Here is a 21,057-nt window from a genome sequence, read left to right as displayed (position 1 = left end):
TAACCCACCCACTAACCCTGGGACCCCCCCCCCTCTTCTTCTGGTGGCATCGTCCAGCCTCTTAGTCCACCTCCTTCCGTCTGCCTCCACTTTCCACCAACATCATCCTTCTTCTTATATCGTCATGGTCCTGCGTCTTAATCCATCTTGTGCATCTGAAACAACAAGGCTAGAAAAACAGTTAGAACATATGACATACGTAACCCACCCACTAACCCTGGGACCCCCCTCTCCTCCTGGTTGCATTGTCCAGCCTCTTAATCCACCTCCTTCCGTCTGCATCCACCTTCCACCAACATTATCCTTCTTTTAACAACTTCATCGTCCTGCGTCTTAATCCATCTTGTGCATCTGAAACAACAAGGCTAGAAAAACAGTTAGAACATATCAAAAACATAACCCACCCACTAACCCTGGGACCACCCCCTCTTCTTCTGGCGGCTTCTTCCAGCGTCTTAATGCACCTCCTTCCGTCTACGTCCCACTGTCATCATCCTTCTGCTACGTCGTCCTGCGTCTTAATCCGTGTTCTTCTGCATCTGAAACAACAAGGCTAGAAAAACAGTTAGAACATATCAAAAACATAACATAACCACTAACCCTGAGACCCCCCCCCCCCCCCTCTTCTTCTGGTGGCATCTTCCAGGGTCTTAATGCATCTTCTTCCGTCTATATCCACCTTCCACAGACATCACACTTCTTCCTAGGTCGTCATCGTCCTGCGTCTTGATCCGTCTTCTTCTGCATCTGAAACAACAAGGCTAGAAGAATAGTTAGAACATATCAAAAACATAACCCACCCAATAACCCTGGGACCCCCCCTCTTCTTCTGGTGGCATCGTCTAGCGTCTTAATGCACCTCCTTCCGTCTGCCTCTCACTGTCATCATCCTGCTTCTTACGTCGACAACGTCCTGCGTCTTAATCTGTCTTCTTCATCTGAAAAAAAGGCTAGAAAAACAGTTAGAACATATCAAAAACATAACCCACCCACTAACCCTGGGACCACCCCCCCCTCTTCTTCTGGCGGCTTCTTCCAGCGTCTCAATGCACCTCCTTCCGTCTACGTCTCACTGTCATCATCCTGCTTCTTACGTCTTCAACGTCCTGCGTCCTAATCTGTCTTCTGCATCTGAAAAACAAGGCTAGAAAAACAGTTAGAACATATATAAAAATAACCCACCCACTAATCCTGGGACCCCCCTCTTCTTCTAGTGGCATCGTCCAGCGTCTTAATTCACCTCCTTCCGTCTGCGTCCCACTGTCATCATCCTGCTTCTAACGTCTTCAACTTCCTGCGTCTTAATCAGTCTTCTGCATCTGAAAAACAAGGCTAGAAAAACAGTTAGAACATATCAAAAACATAACCCACCCACTAACCCTGGGACCCCCCCCTCTTCTTCTGGTGGCATCGTCCAGCCTCTTAGTCCACCTCCTTCCGTCTGCCTCCACCTTCCACCAACATCATCCTTCTTCTTATACCGTCATGGTCCTGCGTCTTAATCCATTTTGTGCATCTAAAACAAAAAGGCTAGAAAAACAGTTAGAACATATGAAAAACATAACCCACCCACTAACCCTGGGACCCCCTCTTCTTCTGGTGGCATCGTCTAGCGTCTTAATGCACCTCCTTCCGTCTGCGTCCCACTGTCATCATCCTGCTTCTATCTTCTCTATCGTCCTGCGTCTTAATCTGTCTTCTGCATCTGAAAAAACAAGGCTAGAAAAACAGTTAGAACATATCAAAAACATAACCCACCCACTAACCCTGGGACCCCCCTCTTCTTCTGGTGGCATCGTCTAGCGTCTTAATGCACCTCCTTCCGTCTGCACTGTCATCATTCTTCTACGTCGTCCTGCGTCTTAATCCGTCTTCTTCTGCATCTGAACAACAAGGCTAGAAAAACAGTTAGAACATATCAAAAACATAACCCACCCACTAACCCTGGGACCCCCCCCCTCTTCTTCTGGTGGCATCGTCCAGCCTCTTAGTCCACCTCCTTCCGTCTGCCTCCACTTTCCACCAACATCATCCTTCTTCTTATATCGTCATGGTCCTGCGTCTTAATCCATCTTGTGCATCTGAAACAACAAGGCTAGAAAAACAGTTAGAACATATGACATACGTAACCCACCCACTAACCCTGGGACCCCCCTCTCCTCCTGGTTGCATTGTCCAGCCTCTTAATCCACCTCCTTCCGTCTGCATCCACCTTCCACCAACATTATCCTTCTTTTAACAACTTCATCGTCCTGCGTCTTAATCCATCTTGTGCATCTGAAACAACAAGGCTAGAAAAACAGTTAGAACATATCAAAAACATAACCCACCCACTAACCCTGGGACCACCCCCTCTTCTTCTGGCGGCTTCTTCCAGCGTCTTAATGCACCTCCTTCCGTCTACGTCCCACTGTCATCATCCTTCTGCTACGTCGTCCTGCGTCTTAATCCGTCTTCTTCTGCATCTGAAACAACAAGGCTAGAAAAACAGTTAGAACATATCAAAAACATAACATAACCACTAACCCTGAGACCCCCCCCCCCTCTTCTTCTGGTGGCATCTTCCAGGGTCTTAATGCATCTTCTTCCGTCTATATCCACCTTCCACAGACATCACACTTCTTCCTAGGTCGTCATCGTCCTGCGTCTTGATCCGTCTTCTTCTGCATCTGAAACAACAAGGCTAGAAGAATAGTTAGAACATATCAAAAACATAACCCACCCAATAACCCTGGGACCCCCCCTCTTCTTCTGGTGGCATCGTCTAGCGTCTTAATGCACCTCCTTCCGTCTGCCTCTCACTGTCATCATCCTGCTTCTTACGTCGACAACGTCCTGCGTCTTAATCTGTCTTCTTCATCTGAAAAAAAGGCTAGAAAAACAGTTAGAACATATCAAAAACATAACCCACCCACTAACCCTGGGACCACCCCCCCCTCTTCTTCTGGCGGCTTCTTCCAGCGTCTCAATGCACCTCCTTCCGTCTACGTCCCACTGTCATCATCCTGCTTCGTACGTCTTCAACGTCCTGCGTCTTAATCTGTCTTCTCCATCTGAAAAAAACAAGGCTAGAAAAACAGTTAGAACATATGACATACGTAACCCACCCACTAACCCTGGGACCCCCCTCTCCTCCTGGTTGCATTGTCCAGCCTCTTAATCCACCTCCTTCCGTCTGCATCCTCCTTCCACCAACATTATCCTTCTTTTAACAACTTCATCGTCCTGCGTCTTAATCCATCTTGTGCATCTGAAACAACAAGGCTAGAAAAACAGTTAGAACATATCAAAAACATAACCCACCCACTAACCCTGGGACCACCCCCTCTTCTTCTGGCGGCTTCTTCCAGCGTCTTAATGCACCTCCTTCCGTCTACGTCCCACTGTCATCATCCTTCTGCTACGTCGTCCTGCGTCTTAATCCGTGTTCTTCTGCATCTGAAACAACAAGGCTAGAAAAACAGTTAGAACATATCAAAAACATAACATAACCACTAACCCTGAGACCCCCCCCCCCTCTTCTTCTGGTGGCATCTTCCAGCGTCTCAATGCACCTCCTTCCGTCTACGTCCCACTGTCATCATCCTGCTTCGTACGTCTTCAACGTCCTGCGTCTTAATCTGTCTTCTCCATCTGAAAAAAACAAGGCTAGAAAAACAGTTAGAACATATGACATACGTAACCCACCCACTAACCCTGGGACCCCCCTCTCCTCCTGGTTGCATTGTCCAGCCTCTTAATCCACCTCCTTCCGTCTGCATCCTCCTTCCACCAACATTATCCTTCTTTTAACAACTTCATCGTCCTGCGTCTTAATCCATCTTGTGCATCTGAAACAACAAGGCTAGAAAAACAGTTAGAACATATCAAAAACATAACCCACCCACTAACCCTGGGACCACCCCCTCTTCTTCTGGCGGCTTCTTCCAGCGTCTTAATGCACCTCCTTCCGTCTACGTCCCACTGTCATCATCCTTCTGCTACGTCGTCCTGCGTCTTAATCCGTGTTCTTCTGCATCTGAAACAACAAGGCTAGAAAAACAGTTAGAACATATCAAAAACATAACATAACCACTAACCCTGAGACCCCCCCCCCCCCCTCTTCTTCTGGTGGCATCTTCCAGGGTATTAATGCATCTTCTTCCGTCTATATCCACCTTCCACAGACATCAAACTTCTTCCTAGGTCGTCATCGTCCTGCGTCTTGATCCGTCTTCTTCTGCATCTGAAACAACAAGGCTAGAAAAACAGTTAGAACATATCAAAAACATAACCCACCCACTAACCCTGGGACTACCCCCCCTCTTCTTCTGGCGGCTTCTTCCAGCGTCTCAATGCACCTCCTTCCGTCTACGTCCCACTGTCATCATCCTGCTTCTTACGTCTTCAACGTCCTGCGTCTTAATCTGTCTTCTCCATCTGAAAAAAACAAGGCTAGAAAAACAGTTAGAACATATCAAAAACATAACCCACCCACTAACCCTGGGACCCCCCTCTTCTTCTGGTGGCATCGTCCAGCGTCTTAATGCACCTCCTTCCGTCTGCTTCCCACTGTCATCATCCTGCTTCTTACGTCTTCAACGTCCTGCGTTTTAATCTGTCTTCTGAACCTGAAAAAACAAGACTAGAAAAACAGTTAGAACATATTAAAAACATAACCCCACCCACTAACCCTGAGACCCCCCCTCTTCTTCTGGTGGCATCTTCCAGGGTCTTAATGCATCTCCTTCCGTCTATATCCACCTTCCACAGACATCAGACTTCTTCCTAGGTCGTCATCATCCTGCGTCTTGATCCGTCTTCTTCTGCATCTGAAACAACAAGGCTAGAAGAATAGTTAGAACATATCAAAAACATAACCCACCCTATAACCCTGGGACCCCCCTCTTCTTCTGGTGGCATCGTCTAGCGTCTTAATGCACCTCCTTCCGTCTGCCTCTCACTATCATCATCCTGCTTCTTACGTCGACAACGTCCTGCGTCTTAATCTGTCTTCTGCATCTGCAAAAAAGGCTAGAAAACATTAGAACATATCAAAAACATAACCCACCCAATAACCCTGGGACCCCCCCCCCCCTATTCTTCTGGTGGCATCGTCCAGCGTCTTAATGCACCTCCTTCCGTCTGCGTCCCACTGTCATCATCCTTCTGCTACGTCGTCCTGCGTCTTAATCCGTCTTCTTCTGCATCTGAAACAACAAGGCTAGAAAAACAGTTAGAACATATCAAAAACATAACCCACCCACTAACCCTGGGACCCCCCTCTTCTTCTGGTGGCATCATCCAGCGTCTTAATGCACCTCCGTCCGTCTGCTTCGCACTGTCATTATCCTGCTTCTTACGTGTTCAACGTCCTGCGTCTTAATCTGTCTTCTGCATCTGAAAAGACAAGGCTAAAAAAACAGTTAGAACATATGAAAAACATAACCCACCCTCTAACCCTGGGACCCCCCCCCTCTTCTTCTGGTGGCATCATCCAGCGTCTTAATGCACCTCCTTCCGTCTGCTTCCCACTGTCATTATCCTGCTTCTGACGTGTTCAACGTCCTGCGTTTTAATCTGTCTTCTGCATCTGAAAAGACAAGGCTAGAAAAACAGTTAGAACATATTAAAAACATAATCCACCCACTAACCCTGGGATCCCCCCCTCTTCTTCTGGTGGCATCTTCCAGGGTCTTAATGCATCTTCTTCCGTCTATATCCACCTTCCACAGACATCACACTTCTTCCTAGGTCGTCATCGTCCTGCGTCTTGATCCGTCTTCTTCTGCATCTGAAACAACAAGGCTAGAAGAATAGTTAGAACATATCAAAAACATAACCCACCCACTAACCCTGGGACCCCTCCTCTTCTTCTGGTGGCATCGTCTAGCGTCTTAATGCACCTCCTTCCGTCTGCCTCTCACTGTCATCATCCTGCTTCTTACGTCGACAACGTCCTGCGTCTTAATCTGTCTTCTTCATCTGAAAAAAAGGCTAGAAAAACAGTTAGAACATATCAAAAACATAACCCACCCACTAACCCTGGGACCACCCCCCTCTGCTTCTGGCGGCTTCTTCCAGCGTCTTAATGCACCTCCTTCCGTCTACGTCCCACTGTCATCATCCTGCTTCTTACGTCTTCAACGTCCTGCGTCTTAATCTGTCTTCTGCATCTGAAAAAACAAGGCTAGAAAAACAGTTAGAACATATGAAAAACATAACCCACCCACAAACCCTGGGACCCCCCCTCTTCTTCTGGTGGCATCGTCCAGCGTCTTAATGCACCTCCTTCCGTCTGCGTCCCACTGTCATCATTCTGCTCCTTACGTCTTCATCGTCCTGCGTCTTAATCTGTCTTCTGCATCTGAAAAAAAGGCTAGAAAAACAGTTAGAACATATGAAAAACATAACCCACCCACTAACCCTGGGACCCCCCCTCTCCTTCTGGTGGCATCGTGCAGCTTCTTAATGCACCTTATTCCGCCTGCGTCTCACTGTCATCATCCTTCTGCTACGTCGTCCTGCGTCTTAATCCGTCTTTTTCTGCATCTGAAAAAAAGGCTAGAAAAACAGTTAGAACATATCAAAAACATAACCCACCCACTAACCCTGGGACCCCCCCTCTCCTTCTGGTGGCATCGTGCAGCTTCTTAATGCACCTTATTCCGCCTGCGTCTCACTGTCATCATCCTTCTGCTAAGTCGTCCTGCGTCTTAATCCGTCTTCTTCTGCATCTGAACAACAAGGCTAGAAAAACAGTTAGAACATATCAAAAACATAACCCACCCACTAACCCTGGGACCCCCCTCTTCTTCTGGTGGCATCGTCTAGCGTCTTAATGCACCTCCTTCCGTCTGCACTGTCATCATTCTTCTACGTCGTCCTGCGTCTTAATCCGTCTTCTTCTGCATCTGAACAACAAGGCTAGAAAAACAGTTAGAACATATCAAAAACATAACCCACCCACTAACCCTGGGACCCCCCCCCCCTCTTATCTGGTGGCATCGTCCAGCCTCTTAGTCCACCTCCTGTCTGCCTCCACCTTCCACCAACATCATCCTTCTTCTTATATCGTCATGGTCCTGCGTCTTAATCCATCTTCTTCTGCATCTGAAACAACAAGGCTAGAAGAATAGTTAGAACATATGACATACGTAACCCACCCACTAACCCTGGGACCCCCCTCTAATTCCGGTGGCATCGTCCAGCCTCTTAGTCCACCTCCTTCCGTCTGCCTCCACCTTCCACCAACATCATCCTTCTTCTTACATCGTCATGGTCCTGCGTCTTAATCCATCTTGTGCATCTGAAACAACAAGGCTAGAAAAAAAGTTAGAACATATCAAAAACATAACCCACCCACTAACCCTGGGACCCCCCCTCTCCTTCTGGTAGCATCGTCCAGCCGCTTAATCCACCTCCCTCCGTCTGCCTCCACCTTCCACCAACATTATCCTTCTTTTAACATCTTCATCGTCCTGCGTCTTAATCCATCTTGTGCATCTGAAACAACAAGTCTAGAAAACAGTTAGAACATATCAAAAACATAACCCACCCACTAACCCTGGGACCCCCCCCCCTCTTCTTCTGGTGGCATCATCCAGCGTCTTAATGCACCTCCGTCCGTCTGCTTCCCACTGTCATTATCCTGCTTCTGACGTGTTCAACGTCCTGCGTTTTAATCTGTCTTCTGCATCTGAAAAGACAAGGCTAGAAAAACAGTTAGAACATATTAAAAACATAACCCACCCACTAACCCTGAGATCCCCCCCTCTTCTTCTGGTGGCATCTTCCAGGGTCTTAATGCATCTTCTTCCGTCTATATCCACCTTCCACAGACATCAGACTTCTTCCTAGGTCGTCATCGTCCTGCGTCTTAATCCGTCTTCTTCTGCATCTGAAACAACAAGGCTAGAAGAATAGTTAGGACATATCAAAAACATAACCCACCCACTAACCCTGGGACCCCCCCTTCTTCTTGTGGCATCGTCTAGCGTCTTAATGCACCTCCTTCCGTCTGCCTCCCACTGTCATCATCCTGCTTCTTACGTCGTCATCGTCCTGCGTCTTAATCTGTCTTATGCATCTGAAAAAAAAGGCTAGAAAAACAGTTAGAACATATGAAAAACATAACCCATCCACTAACCCTGGGACCCCCCCCCCCTCTCCTTCTGGTGGCATCGTGCAGCTTCTTAATGCACCTTATTCCGCCTGCGTCCCACTGTCATCATCCTTCTGCTACGTCGTCCTGCGTCTTAATCCGTCTTCTTCTGCATCTGAAACAACAAGGCTAGAAAAACAGTTAGAACATATCAAAAACATAACCCACCCACTAACCCTGGGACCCCCCCTCTTCCTCTGGTGGCATCGTCCAGCGTCTTAATGCACCTCCTTCCGTCTGCATCCCACTGTCATCATCCTTCTTCTACGTCGTCCTACGTCTGAATCCGTCTTCTTCTGCATCTGAAAAAACAAGGCTAGAAAAGAGTTAGAACATATCAAAAACATAACCCACCCACTAACCCTGGGACCCCCCCCCCTCTTATCTGGTGGCATCGTCCAGCCTCTTAGTCCACCTCCTGTCTGCCTCCACCTTCCACCAACATCATCCTTCTTCTTATATCGTCATGGTCCTGCGTCTTAATCCATCTTCTTCTGCATCTGAAACAACAATGCTAGAAGAATCGTTAGAACATATGACATACGTAACCCACCCACTAACCCTGGGACCCCCCCCCCCCTCTCCTTCTGGTAGCATCGTCCAGCCTCTTAATCCACCTCCTTCCGTCTGCCTCCACCTTCCACCAACATTATCCTTCTTTTAACAACTTCATCGTCCTGCGTCTTAATCCATCTTGTGCATCTGAAACAACAAGGCTAGAAAAACAGTTAGAACATATCAAAAACATAACCCACCCACTAACCCTGGGACCACCCCCTCTTCTTCTGGCGGCTTCTTCCAGCGTCTTAATGCACCTCCTTCCGTCTACGTCCCACTGTCATCATCCTTCTGCTACGTCGTCCTGCGTCTTAATCCGTGTTCTTCTGCATCTGAAACAACAAGGCTAGAAAAACAGTTAGAACATATCAAAAACATAACATAACCACTAACCCTGAGACCCCCCCCCCCCTCTTCTTCTGGTGGCATCTTCCAGCGTCTCAATGCACCTCCTTCCGTCTACGTCCCACTGTCATCATCCTGCTTCGTACGTCTTCAACGTCCTGCGTCTTAATCTGTCTTCTCCATCTGAAAAAAACAAGGCTAGAAAAACAGTTAGAACATATGACATACGTAACCCACCCACTAACCCTGGGACCCCCCTCTCCTCCTGGTTGCATTGTCCAGCCTCTTAATCCACCTCCTTCCGTCTGCATCCTCCTTCCACCAACATTATCCTTCTTTTAACAACTTCATCGTCCTGCGTCTTAATCCATCTTGTGCATCTGAAACAACAAGGCTAGAAAAACAGTTAGAACATATCAAAAACATAACCAACCCACTAACCCTGGGACCACCCCCTCTTCTTCTGGCGGCTTCTTCCAGCGTCTTAATGCACCTCCTTCCGTCTACGTCCCACTGTCATCATCCTTCTGCTACGTCGTCCTGCGTCTTAATCCGTGTTCTTCTGCATCTGAAACAACAAGGCTAGAAAAACAGTTAGAACATATCAAAAACATAACATAACCACTAACCCTGAGACCCCCCCCCCCTCTTCTTCTGGTGGCATCTTCCAGGGTCTTAATGCATCTTCTTCCGTCTATATCCACCTTCCACAGACATCACACTTCTTCCTAGGTCGTCATCGTCCTGCGTCTTGATCCGTCTTCTTCTGCATCTGAAACAACAAGGCTAGAAAAACAGTTAGAACATATCAAAAACATAACCCACCCACTAACCCTGGGACTACCCCCCCTCTTCTTCTGGCGGCTTCTTCCAGCGTCTCAATGCACCTCCTTCCGTCTACGTCCCACTGTCATCATCCTGCTTCTTACGTCTTCAACGTCCTGCGTCTTAATCTGTCTTCTCCATCTGAAAAAAACAAGGCTAGAAAAACAGTTAGAACATATCAAAAACATAACCCACCCACTAACCCTGGGACCCCCCTCTTCTTCTGGTGGCATCGTCCAGCGTCTTAATGCACCTCCTTCCGTCTGCTTCCCACTGTCATCATCCTGCTTCTTACGTCTTCAACGTCCTGCGTTTTAATCTGTCTTCTGAACCTGAAAAAACAAGACTAGAAAAACAGTTAGAACATATTAAAAACATAACCCCACCCACTAACCCTGAGACCCCCCCTCTTCTTCTGGTGGCATCTTCCAGGGTCTTAATGCATCTCCTTCCGTCTATATCCACCTTCCACAGACATCAGACTTCTTCCTAGGTCGTCATCATCCTGCGTCTTGATCCGTCTTCTTCTGCATCTGAAACAACAAGGCTAGAAGAATAGTTAGAACATATCAAAAACATAACCCACCCTATAACCCTGGGACCCCCCTCTTCTTCTGGTGGCATCGTCTAGCGTCTTAATGCACCTCCTTCCGTCTGCCTCTCACTATCATCATCCTGCTTCTTACGTCGACAACGTCCTGCGTCTTAATCTGTCTTCTGCATCTGCAAAAAAGGCTAGAAAACATTAGAACATATCAAAAACATAACCCACCCAATAACCCTGGGACCCCCCCCCCTATTCTTCTGGTGGCATCGTCCAGCGTCTTAATGCACCTCCTTCCGTCTGCGTCCCACTGTCATCATCCTTCTGCTACGTCGTCCTGCGTCTTAATCCGTCTTCTTCTGCATCTGAAACAACAAGGCTAGAAAAACAGTTAGAACATATCAAAAACATAACCCACCCACTAACCCTGGGACCCCCCTCTTCTTCTGGTGGCATCATCCAGCGTCTTAATGCACCTCCGTCCGTCTGCTTCGCACTGTCATTATCCTGCTTCTTACGTGTTCAACGTCCTGCGTCTTAATCTGTCTTCTGCATCTGAAAAGACAAGGCTAAAAAAACAGTTAGAACATATGAAAAACATAACCCACCCTCTAACCCTGGGACCCCCCCCCCCTCTTCTTCTGGTGGCATCATCCAGCGTCTTAATGCACCTCCTTCCGTCTGCTTCCCACTGTCATTATCCTGCTTCTGACGTGTTCAACGTCCTGCGTTTTAATCTGTCTTCTGCATCTGAAAAGACAAGGCTAGAAAAACAGTTAGAACATATTAAAAACATAATCCACCCACTAACCCTGGGATCCCCCCCTCTTCTTCTGGTGGCATCTTCCAGGGTCTTAATGCATCTTCTTCCGTCTATATCCACCTTCCACAGACATCACACTTCTTCCTAGGTCGTCATCGTCCTGCGTCTTGATCCGTCTTCTTCTGCATCTGAAACAACAAGGCTAGAAGAATAGTTAGAACATATCAAAAACATAACCCACCCACTAACCCTGGGACCCCTCCTCTTCTTCTGGTGGCATCGTCTAGCGTCTTAATGCACCTCCTTCCGTCTGCCTCTCACTGTCATCATCCTGCTTCTTACGTCGACAACGTCCTGCGTCTTAATCTGTCTTCTTCATCTGAAAAAAAGGCTAGAAAAACAGTTAGAACATATCAAAAACATAACCCACCCACTAACCCTGGGACCACCCCCCTCTGCTTCTGGCGGCTTCTTCCAGCGTCTTAATGCACCTCCTTCCGTCTACGTCCCACTGTCATCATCCTGCTTCTTACGTCTTCAACGTCCTGCGTCTTAATCTGTCTTCTGCATCTGAAAAAACAAGGCTAGAAAAACAGTTAGAACATATGAAAAACATAACCCACCCACAAACCCTGGGACCCCCCCTCTTCTTCTGGTGGCATCGTCCAGCGTCTTAATGCACCTCCTTCCGTCTGCGTCCCACTGTCATCATTCTGCTCCTTACGTCTTCATCGTCCTGCGTCTTAATCTGTCTTCTGCATCTGAAAAAAAGGCTAGAAAAACAGTTAGAACATATGAAAAACATAACCCACCCACTAACCCTGGGACCCCCCCTCTCCTTCTGGTGGCATCGTGCAGCTTCTTAATGCACCTTATTCCGCCTGCGTCTCACTGTCATCATCCTTCTGCTACGTCGTCCTGCGTCTTAATCCGTCTTTTTCTGCATCTGAAAAAAAGGTTAGAAAAACAGTTAGAACATATCAAAAACATAACCCACCCACTAACCCTGGGACCCCCCCTCTCCTTCTGGTGGCATCGTGCAGCTTCTTAATGCACCTTATTCCGCCTGCGTCTCACTGTCATCATCCTTCTGCTAAGTCGTCCTGCGTCTTAATCCGTCTTCTTCTGCATCTGAACAACAAGGCTAGAAAAACAGTTAGAACATATCAAAAACATAACCCACCCACTAACCCTGGGACCCCCCTCTTCTTCTGGTGGCATCGTCTAGCGTCTTAATGCACCTCCTTCCGTCTGCACTGTCATCATTCTTCTACGTCGTCCTGCGTCTTAATCCGTCTTCTTCTGCATCTGAACAACAAGGCTAGAAAAACAGTTAGAACATATCAAAAACATAACCCACCCACTAACCCTGGGACCCCCCCCCCCTCTTATCTGGTGGCATCGTCCAGCCTCTTAGTCCACCTCCTGTCTGCCTCCACCTTCCACCAACATCATCCTTCTTCTTATATCGTCATGGTCCTGCGTCTTAATCCATCTTCTTCTGCATCTGAAACAACAAGGCTAGAAGAATAGTTAGAACATATGACATACGTAACCCACCCACTAACCCTGGGACCCCCCTCTAATTCCGGTGGCATCGTCCAGCCTCTTAGTCCACCTCCTTCCGTCTGCCTCCACCTTCCACCAACATCATCCTTCTTCTTACATCGTCATGGTCCTGCGTCTTAATCCATCTTGTGCATCTGAAACAACAAGGCTAGAAAAAAAGTTAGAACATATCAAAAACATAACCCACCCACTAACCCTGGGACCCCCCCTCTCCTTCTGGTAGCATCGTCCAGCCGCTTAATCCACCTCCCTCCGTCTGCCTCCACCTTCCACCAACATTATCCTTCTTTTAACATCTTCATCGTCCTGCGTCTTAATCCATCTTGTGCATCTGAAACAACAAGTCTAGAAAACAGTTAGAACATATCAAAAACATAACCCACCCACTAACCCTGGGACCCCCCCCCTCTTCTTCTGGTGGCATCATCCAGCGTCTTAATGCACCTCCGTCCGTCTGCTTCCCACTGTCATTATCCTGCTTCTGACGTGTTCAACGTCCTGCGTTTTAATCTGTCTTCTGCATCTGAAAAGACAAGGCTAGAAAAACAGTTAGAACATATTAAAAACATAACCCACCCACTAACCCTGGGATCCCCCCCTCTTCTTCTGGTGGCATCTTCCAGGGTCTTAATGCATCTTCTTCCGTCTATATCCACCTTCCACAGACATCAGACTTCTTCCTAGGTCGTCATCGTCCTGCGTCTTAATCCGTCTTCTTCTGCATCTGAAACAACAAGGCTAGAAGAATAGTTAGGACATATCAAAAACATAACCCACCCACTAACCCTGGGACCCCCCCTTCTTCTTGTGGCATCGTCTAGCGTCTTAATGCACCTCCTTCCGTCTGCCTCCCACTGTCATCATCCTGCTTCTTACGTCGTCATCGTCCTGCGTCTTAATCTGTCTTATGCATCTGAAAAAAAAAGGCTAGAAAAACAGTTAGAACATATGAAAAACATAACCCATCCACTAACCCTGGGACCCCCCCCCTCTCCTTCTGGTGGCATCGTGCAGCTTCTTAATGCACCTTATTCCGCCTGCGTCCCACTGTCATCATCCTTCTGCTACGTCGTCCTGCGTCTTAATCCGTCTTCTTCTGCATCTGAAACAACAAGGCTAGAAAAACAGTTAGAACATATCAAAAACATAACCCACCCACTAACCCTGGGACCCCCCCTCTTCCTCTGGTGGCATCGTCCAGCGTCTTAATGCACCTCCTTCCGTCTGCATCCCACTGTCATCATCCTTCTTCTACGTCGTCCTACGTCTGAATCCGTCTTCTTCTGCATCTGAAAAAACAAGGCTAGAAAAGAGTTAGAACATATCAAAAACATAACCCACCCACTAACCCTGGGACCCCCCCCCTCTTATCTGGTGGCATCGTCCAGCCTCTTAGTCCACCTCCTGTCTGCCTCCACCTTCCACCAACATCATCCTTCTTCTTATATCGTCATGGTCCTGCGTCTTAATCCATCTTCTTCTGCATCTGAAACAACAATGCTAGAAGAATCGTTAGAACATATGACATACGTAACCCACCCACTAACCCTGGGACCCCCCCCCCCTCTCCTTCTGGTAGCATCGTCCAGCCTCTTAATCCACCTCCTTCCGTCTGCCTCCACCTTCCACCAACATTATCCTTCTTTTAACATCTTCATCGTCCTGCGTCTTAATCCATCTTGTGCATCTGAAACAACAAGGCTAGAAAAACAGTTAGAACATATCAAAAACATAACCCACCCACTAACCCTGGGACCCCCCCCCCCTCTTCTTCTGGTTGCATTGTCCAGCGTCTTAATCAAATACCTTCCGTCTGTATCCACCTTCCACCGTCATCATCCTTCTTCTTATGTCATTGTCCTGCGTCTTTATCCATCTTCTACTGCATGTGAAACAAGAAGGCCAGAAAAACAGTCAAAACACATCAAATACATAACCCACCCACTAACCAAGCCTCCCATTACGGCCAAAGTAACAACTATAAAACTATAAGTCTCCTTAGGGATATCTAACGGACCCATAGCAAAATTTTGATTTTGTTTGGGCAGGTAGGGTGGGTGGAGGAGGGGACACAATATTTGGGGAGGGTGCTATGGGAGGGATCCAAAGGGAGTATGTACCCATTTAAAGTCTGAACAATTGGAGTAAGGGGCACATCCCCCGACACACACGCAAGGCCAGCTCCCTTCCCCATGTTTTCCGTACCGCCTCCAAACAGCTCCGTTTTTCTGCATGCCCATCACTCTACAATATAGCAATTCCTACGCCATCAGTACTCCAGCATTGTGGACCCCATTCGACAAATGCAGTGAATAGACCAAACTAGTGTATCTTTACTTTGGGACCAGACCTGGGGCCAGATTGCCCCAATAGAGAAGACATAGTGGGCCGGTGGTCAAGGCCCCACAAGTTAGTATGTAAAAATCATCGTGCTTTTCAGAAGTTTTTATCACAGGACTATAAAAGACTGGAATACGCAAGCCTTGGCAGTTAAGGAGATCTGGCCTATATAGTACCCTTCTTCTTACATTATTGCCGTCCTGCGACTTAATCCATCTTCTTCTGCTTCTGAAAACAAGGCAAGAAAAACAGTTAGAACATATCAAAAACATAACCGACCCGCTAACGAAGCGTCCAATTAGGGCCAAATTAACATCTAAAAAACTATAAGTCTCCTTAGCTATATCTAGTGGACCTATAACAAAAGTTCGATTTAATTAGAGGGAGGAGCTAGGGACACAAAATTTGGGGAGGGATCCAAAGTCTGAAAATTGGAGTAGGGGGCACATCCCCCAACACACACTAGGCCAGCACCCTTCCCCCCATGGTTACCGTACTGCCTTTAATCATCACCGTTTTTCTGCATGCCTATCACTCTTCAATAGTAATTCCTACCAGGGACGTAGCCAGGAGGTAGCGACCGTTCCCCCCTTTCAGTGTCGCAAAAATGTTAAAAATTGTTGTTTGCATGGTATTTTGTCAGTGCTCTTTTGATCTTGAATACTAGTCAGCTCCGTTGTAACATTCAGGCCTATACTAATGCAGCTATTTACTTAGCTTGGCAGATGCATTAGCTAAATGTAGCCTGTAGACTAGCCTACAGTTGGCCACTGCGTAATAAAATACATATTGTCTATCTAACCGCGCTCGATGGAGTGTCACGAACCGTATGCTCAACGACGTCATCAACGTTCGTTATCATCCTTTCTATGATTCGTCCGAAGTTGTTGCACGAACAGCATGTTATGAAGCTAGCTAGCAATCGTACGTGATACGCGCTTCCTATAAATAATTATTACACTGCTAATACACAGCGATAACGATATTTGATTTTAGACCACTGCACATCTGGCTGTCTTACAAAATATGAAAGTTTATATTGTCCATCAGTTTAGTTCGTCAAGTATATTAAAGTCTAGACAAAGGAACAATAAACAAGAATCATCCTACTGGAAAAATTGTAAAAGAGCACTTTATGTTTGTCTTTCTGATATAATATGTAAAAGAAAATGTAAACGAATTCAAAACGGAAACAAAATCTGCTGATATTATCATATGATAATTATGAAACTGGCAAAACATTGCACCAGCCTGCAGGGACGTAGCCAGGGAGGAGCAGGGGAGCGACCGCTCCCCCCCTTTCAGTGTCGATTTTTTTTTAAACTCGTTTCTTAGCATGGTATTTTCTCAGTGCTCTTGTGATCTTGAATACTCGTCAGCTCCGTTAACTTGATTGTAATCGTAGTAACATTCACGCCTACTGATTCAACTACTTACTTAGTTTGGCAGATGCAATTAGATAAATTTAGCTTATAGCCAATTACAAGCCTACAGTTGGCCACTTCGTAATAAAATACATATTGCCTACCTAACCGCACTCTATGGAATGTCACGAACTGTAACGTCGACAACGTCGTTCTATGAGTCGACCTAAGTTGTTGTACGAACAGCATGTTATGAAGCTAAGCTAGCAATCGTACGTGATACGCACTTCCTATAATAAGTATTACACTGCTAATACACTACGGTAACGATATTTGTTTTTACACCACTGCATATCTGGCTATATTACAAAATATGAAAGTTTATATTGTCCATCAGTTAAGTTCGTCAAATGTATTAAAGTCCAGACATTGGACAATAAACAAGAAACATCCTACTGGAAAAATTGTAAAAGAGCACTACAGTATGTTTTTCTTTCTGATATATTATGCAAAAGAATATGTAAAGGAATTCAAACAGGAAACAAAATCTGCTGATAATGATATCATATGATCAGGGGCGTAGCACTGTTGGCCCGGGCCTACATTTTTCTTTGGCCAATTTATCTTTTTTTTAAAAACACCCATAATTCAAATCGATAAGCTTGCTGGACGAGTTTAAGAGTCTATAGACAGGAAAAACTATTGAAATGAACGTAGCAAGAATATGGCTAAATTAGGTGACCTATTCTTCTGTCATCTAGGCTGTCATTTCTATCGCGTGCCGTTTCATTCAACACTCTACCCGCCGAAAAGACAGTAGGATCCGATCTTGTCAGTTTTTTAGTAGTTAAGAACCCGTTTACGCAGATAATATTTCAGTTGAGAAAACAGTTGAGAAATTTGCATCAGATGGCAATCGTCGGATAGCTCTCGCCTTCTCTCATTAGGCTAACTTAAACATTTACTAGCTACAGTACAGTTGTATCAAAGACAACTACTGGCTATAGTTGTATCAAAGACATTTCTGGCCTATCTTTGTATCTACAAGTATCAGAAGTTAAAAAGTAAGACTACTCTGTACATGTACCTTGCTAATTTTAATACATTATGTAGTATTGAACTACGTACTACTTTAACTCGTTTGTTTTGTGGGTTTAAAAGTGATATTGAATGAGGTGTCTCAAGTTAGCAAGAGGCCAGGGAACCAGAATGAACACTCGGGAAGGGCCGTTTCCGGCCATCTGGGGGGTTTGTAAAACCCAAAATTTTCTTGTACGCTCCGCGCCAACCGATGGTGGCGCTCCGCTCAGATAGTCGTGCCTACAACTTTGAAAATCTATATCAATCGCAAAAAGTGCTCCCCCTTTCAAATTCCTGGCTACGTCGCTGGCACCAGGTCGTTCTAAGGACCTGCAATTGTTTAAAAAAAAAACTCAAAAGGGGGAGGGGGACACCCCCTCTCCCATATCAATCGCAAAAAGTGCTCCCCTTTTCAAATTCCTGGCTACGTCGCTGATTCCTACGCCATTACTCCAGCATTGTGGACCCCATTCGACAAACGCAGTGAATAGATCAAACTAGTGTATCTTTACGATGGGACCAGACCGGGGGCCAGAATGGACACAGAATGGGCTGGTGGTCAAGGCCCCACAAGTTAGTATGTAAAAATCATCGTGCTTTTCAGTAATTTTTATCACAGGACTATAAAAGACTGGAATACGCAAGCCTTGGCCGTTAAGGAGAGCCCTAGTCTTGAGGGTGTTTAAACATTGATTGCCCACGCAATTACTAGCACTGCTGCTGGGTTACATACCGTACTTTGAAGTAATATCAACGCGTTATTATTATAAACTGATCATATCTCTATAAAGTTTGTGTTCCTCACTCAACACTAAAACAAGCAACTTGTCGTGAGCAATAAAAAGATTGGTTAGTTTAATTTGGAAGATTTTACTCACCAAGCTTCACTGCATAGAAGCACGTAGTTACAACGGTTGCTTCCTCCATCATTAACCGTGATGTTGCAAACTAAATTCCCGCCAAATCTCATCAATACGTGTGTTGATGTGTAGCTGTGTGGCCCTTTTTTCAAAGGATTATCTGTCAAAGTCAGTGAACCAAGGAGGTAACTCTACTTACGTCCTTTTAAATAATGGTGCCAGTGAACTGGTTTGTAGTACCTTGTTCAAATTGATCCTAATCTACAAGTTGTGTCCCAACTGAATGTAATTTTGTTAGTGCTTAATATCCGAGAATCTTAAGTATTTTATGGCACTAAGGGGCATTACTAATACTAATGCTAAGCTTCGAATGTGGGGGATTTTTGGCTGACATTTTTACTCTTTACAAATTTTCTCAAACTCCTCGGTCGCACTGTGAACAAACAATGGCGGGATGCAGAAGTTCAAGGAGGTGCTGGGGTGGCATATCATGGTCGTTAATTCCGACTCCCTTGTATGAGGGCCCTCACCTAAAAAACTGTTCAACGTGTAAAGGTGCATACTGAGGTATGTATATGTAGGCTTTCTATTAATACGGCCATACATGCAAAGTTGTGCTAATATTATACTGTATTATGTGGGGTTGAAAGGGAGGCATATAATTGAAAGCATGAGAAATGAACAATCAAATCATTCATTTTTACTCCCATCGTAACTTGGCTACTGGTTCTGGGAAAGTCGTGCCTGTTGGGTGGGGAAAATAGAGCACCCACTCCTCAGTCTGCGTAGAACATGTGGTATTTGTGGTACGAAATGCGAGGATCAAAATGTTCGAAAAGTTTTATGAAGATAACCATAGGCGTACGAGGCGGGGGGGGGGCAGGGGGGCAGACTGCCCCCCCAAATTTCCAGAGGACAAGAAATTCGGGCAAAAGTCCTGAAAATTCGGGCAGCCTAAGAGGAGAAAAAAATATATATATATACATATTTTTTTCTCCTCTTAGGCTGCCCGAATTTTCAGGACTTTTGCCCGAATTTCTTGTCCTCTGGAAATATATATATATATATATAAATATGCAGTAGCTTGCCCGAATCTTTTTCAAATTTTTGCCCGACAATTCCATGATTTTCTTTATTTAGCATCATGATGCCCGAATATTTCCGTGTAACACCACCGTAAGCGCAGTTCATCTGGGCTACCACGCTTTTTGCACGATCAATTTTTTTTTCTAACTAGTCAATTGTATACCTGGACCAAGGGCGGCGGAACCGGGGGGGGGGCACAGGGGGAACATGCCCCCCCCCCCACTTTACCTCAGGTTAAAAATATGCCTTTTTTCACATACAAATTGAGGTGCCTCAAGTTAGCAAGAGGCCAGGGAACCAGAATGAACACTCGGGAAGGGCCGTTTCCGGCCATCTGAGGGGTTTGTAAAACCCAAAATTTTCTAGTACGCTCCGCGCCAACCGATGGTGGCGCTCCGCTCAGATAGTCGTGCATACAACTTTGCAAATCCTGACTAAGCCCGTGACTTTTATTGAATTTCTGTGGGTCAAACTCAAAGCTATTTCAAATGGAAAAAATTTGTTAAGATATTAACAGGAAAAAAAATCCTATTCGGAAGATTCGTACATTAGCAACTAGCATGATTTCACCTCATTTTGTATCAAAAGAAAACTTGTTCCTTTTTTCCCAATTTGCGCATTGGATATTGCAGTGCTAGTATGTTTATTTTCCTTTGGGGGGGGGGGGGGTGTTGATGGAGTGATGTGTATACACAAATAAGATAATACAATAAGAGTTATAAAGGGTACTAAATATAAGGCTGCATTAGTCCAATCGAATTTCTGCAAAGTGCCCTTTGATGTCGATGCCCCCCCCCCCCCCCAGATTAAAAGTGCTTCCGCCGCCCTTGACCTGGACATCCCCAACATGAGTGTATATAAGAAACATTTTCTTTTTCATGGATGGTGGGGGGGGGGGGGGAGTGCCTACAAGCCTAAAAGTACTGAGGTTTATCATATTCTTTGTTATATTTTATACGTTTTTGTGAGACAAATTGCAGTCTCACCCGACACAGCGACATTATCCCGCCTGTATGTTTTTCTGGAGGTAGCTGAGTACTGTGTTAAAATAATAAATAAGGTAACTAAATAGGAGCTTAAAAAATATACTGTCCCATTTTTCCCCTTCAAAGTGATGTTACCATTTTTCTTCTTCTAATTTACCAAATTTTTGGGGAAGTGTAAATTTCTAAAACGTGAGATTATAAAATAAAGAATGTTTAGATGCAACTTGCAAGGCTTCAGAAGTGCCGTTTCCGGCAATCTGAGAGGCATTGTTTGCCAAAAATCGCTACGCGCCAACCGATGGTGGCGCTCCGCTTAGATAGTGTCACGGGAACTTTCGGGCACAAAAAGTTCTGCCCCCCCCCCAAACTGAAATGGTCCCGTACGCCTATGAAGATAACTTAACTGAGGGATTTGCCACACAATCAGTAATAATGAGAATAACAATATTGAGGATTTATAAAGCGCAGACATATCAACCGATAACGGTGCTCATGGCGCATAACAATATTACCATGGTTTACGATAACTCATCAAACATAGAGAAAATCCCTCCACATGGCAACAGCTCAACATCGCCCACAGGTCCCCATTTA

At 45.7% G+C, this 21,057-nt stretch overlaps 1 long non-coding RNA gene across 3 annotated transcripts in view; it reads left to right on the top strand.

Annotated features, from left to right (window-relative positions):
- The window catches only part of LOC139966465 (uncharacterized), an 86,498-nt gene that overhangs the window by 31,990 nt on the left and 33,451 nt on the right, over positions 1 to 21,057 (top strand). Inside the window, exon 1 of one of the 3 annotated variants that reach the window (XR_011792677.1) lies at positions 18,594 to 18,958. The exons of 1 other annotated variant lie outside the window; for it this stretch is intronic. This is a non-coding gene — a long non-coding RNA (uncharacterized lncRNA). Of the gene's footprint in view, positions 1 to 18,593; positions 18,959 to 21,057 lie in introns of those variants that run through there. One more of the 3 variants, XR_011792679.1, reaches the window with a different exon arrangement.

The sequence above is a fragment of the Apostichopus japonicus genome, chromosome 4, assembly GCF_037975245.1.
Source record: "Apostichopus japonicus isolate 1M-3 chromosome 4, ASM3797524v1, whole genome shotgun sequence".
Lineage (NCBI taxonomy): Eukaryota > Metazoa > Echinodermata > Holothuroidea > Aspidochirotida > Stichopodidae > Apostichopus > Apostichopus japonicus.
Note: the sequence above shows the minus strand (reverse complement) of the source record. Positions and strands in the feature narration are given on the sequence as shown.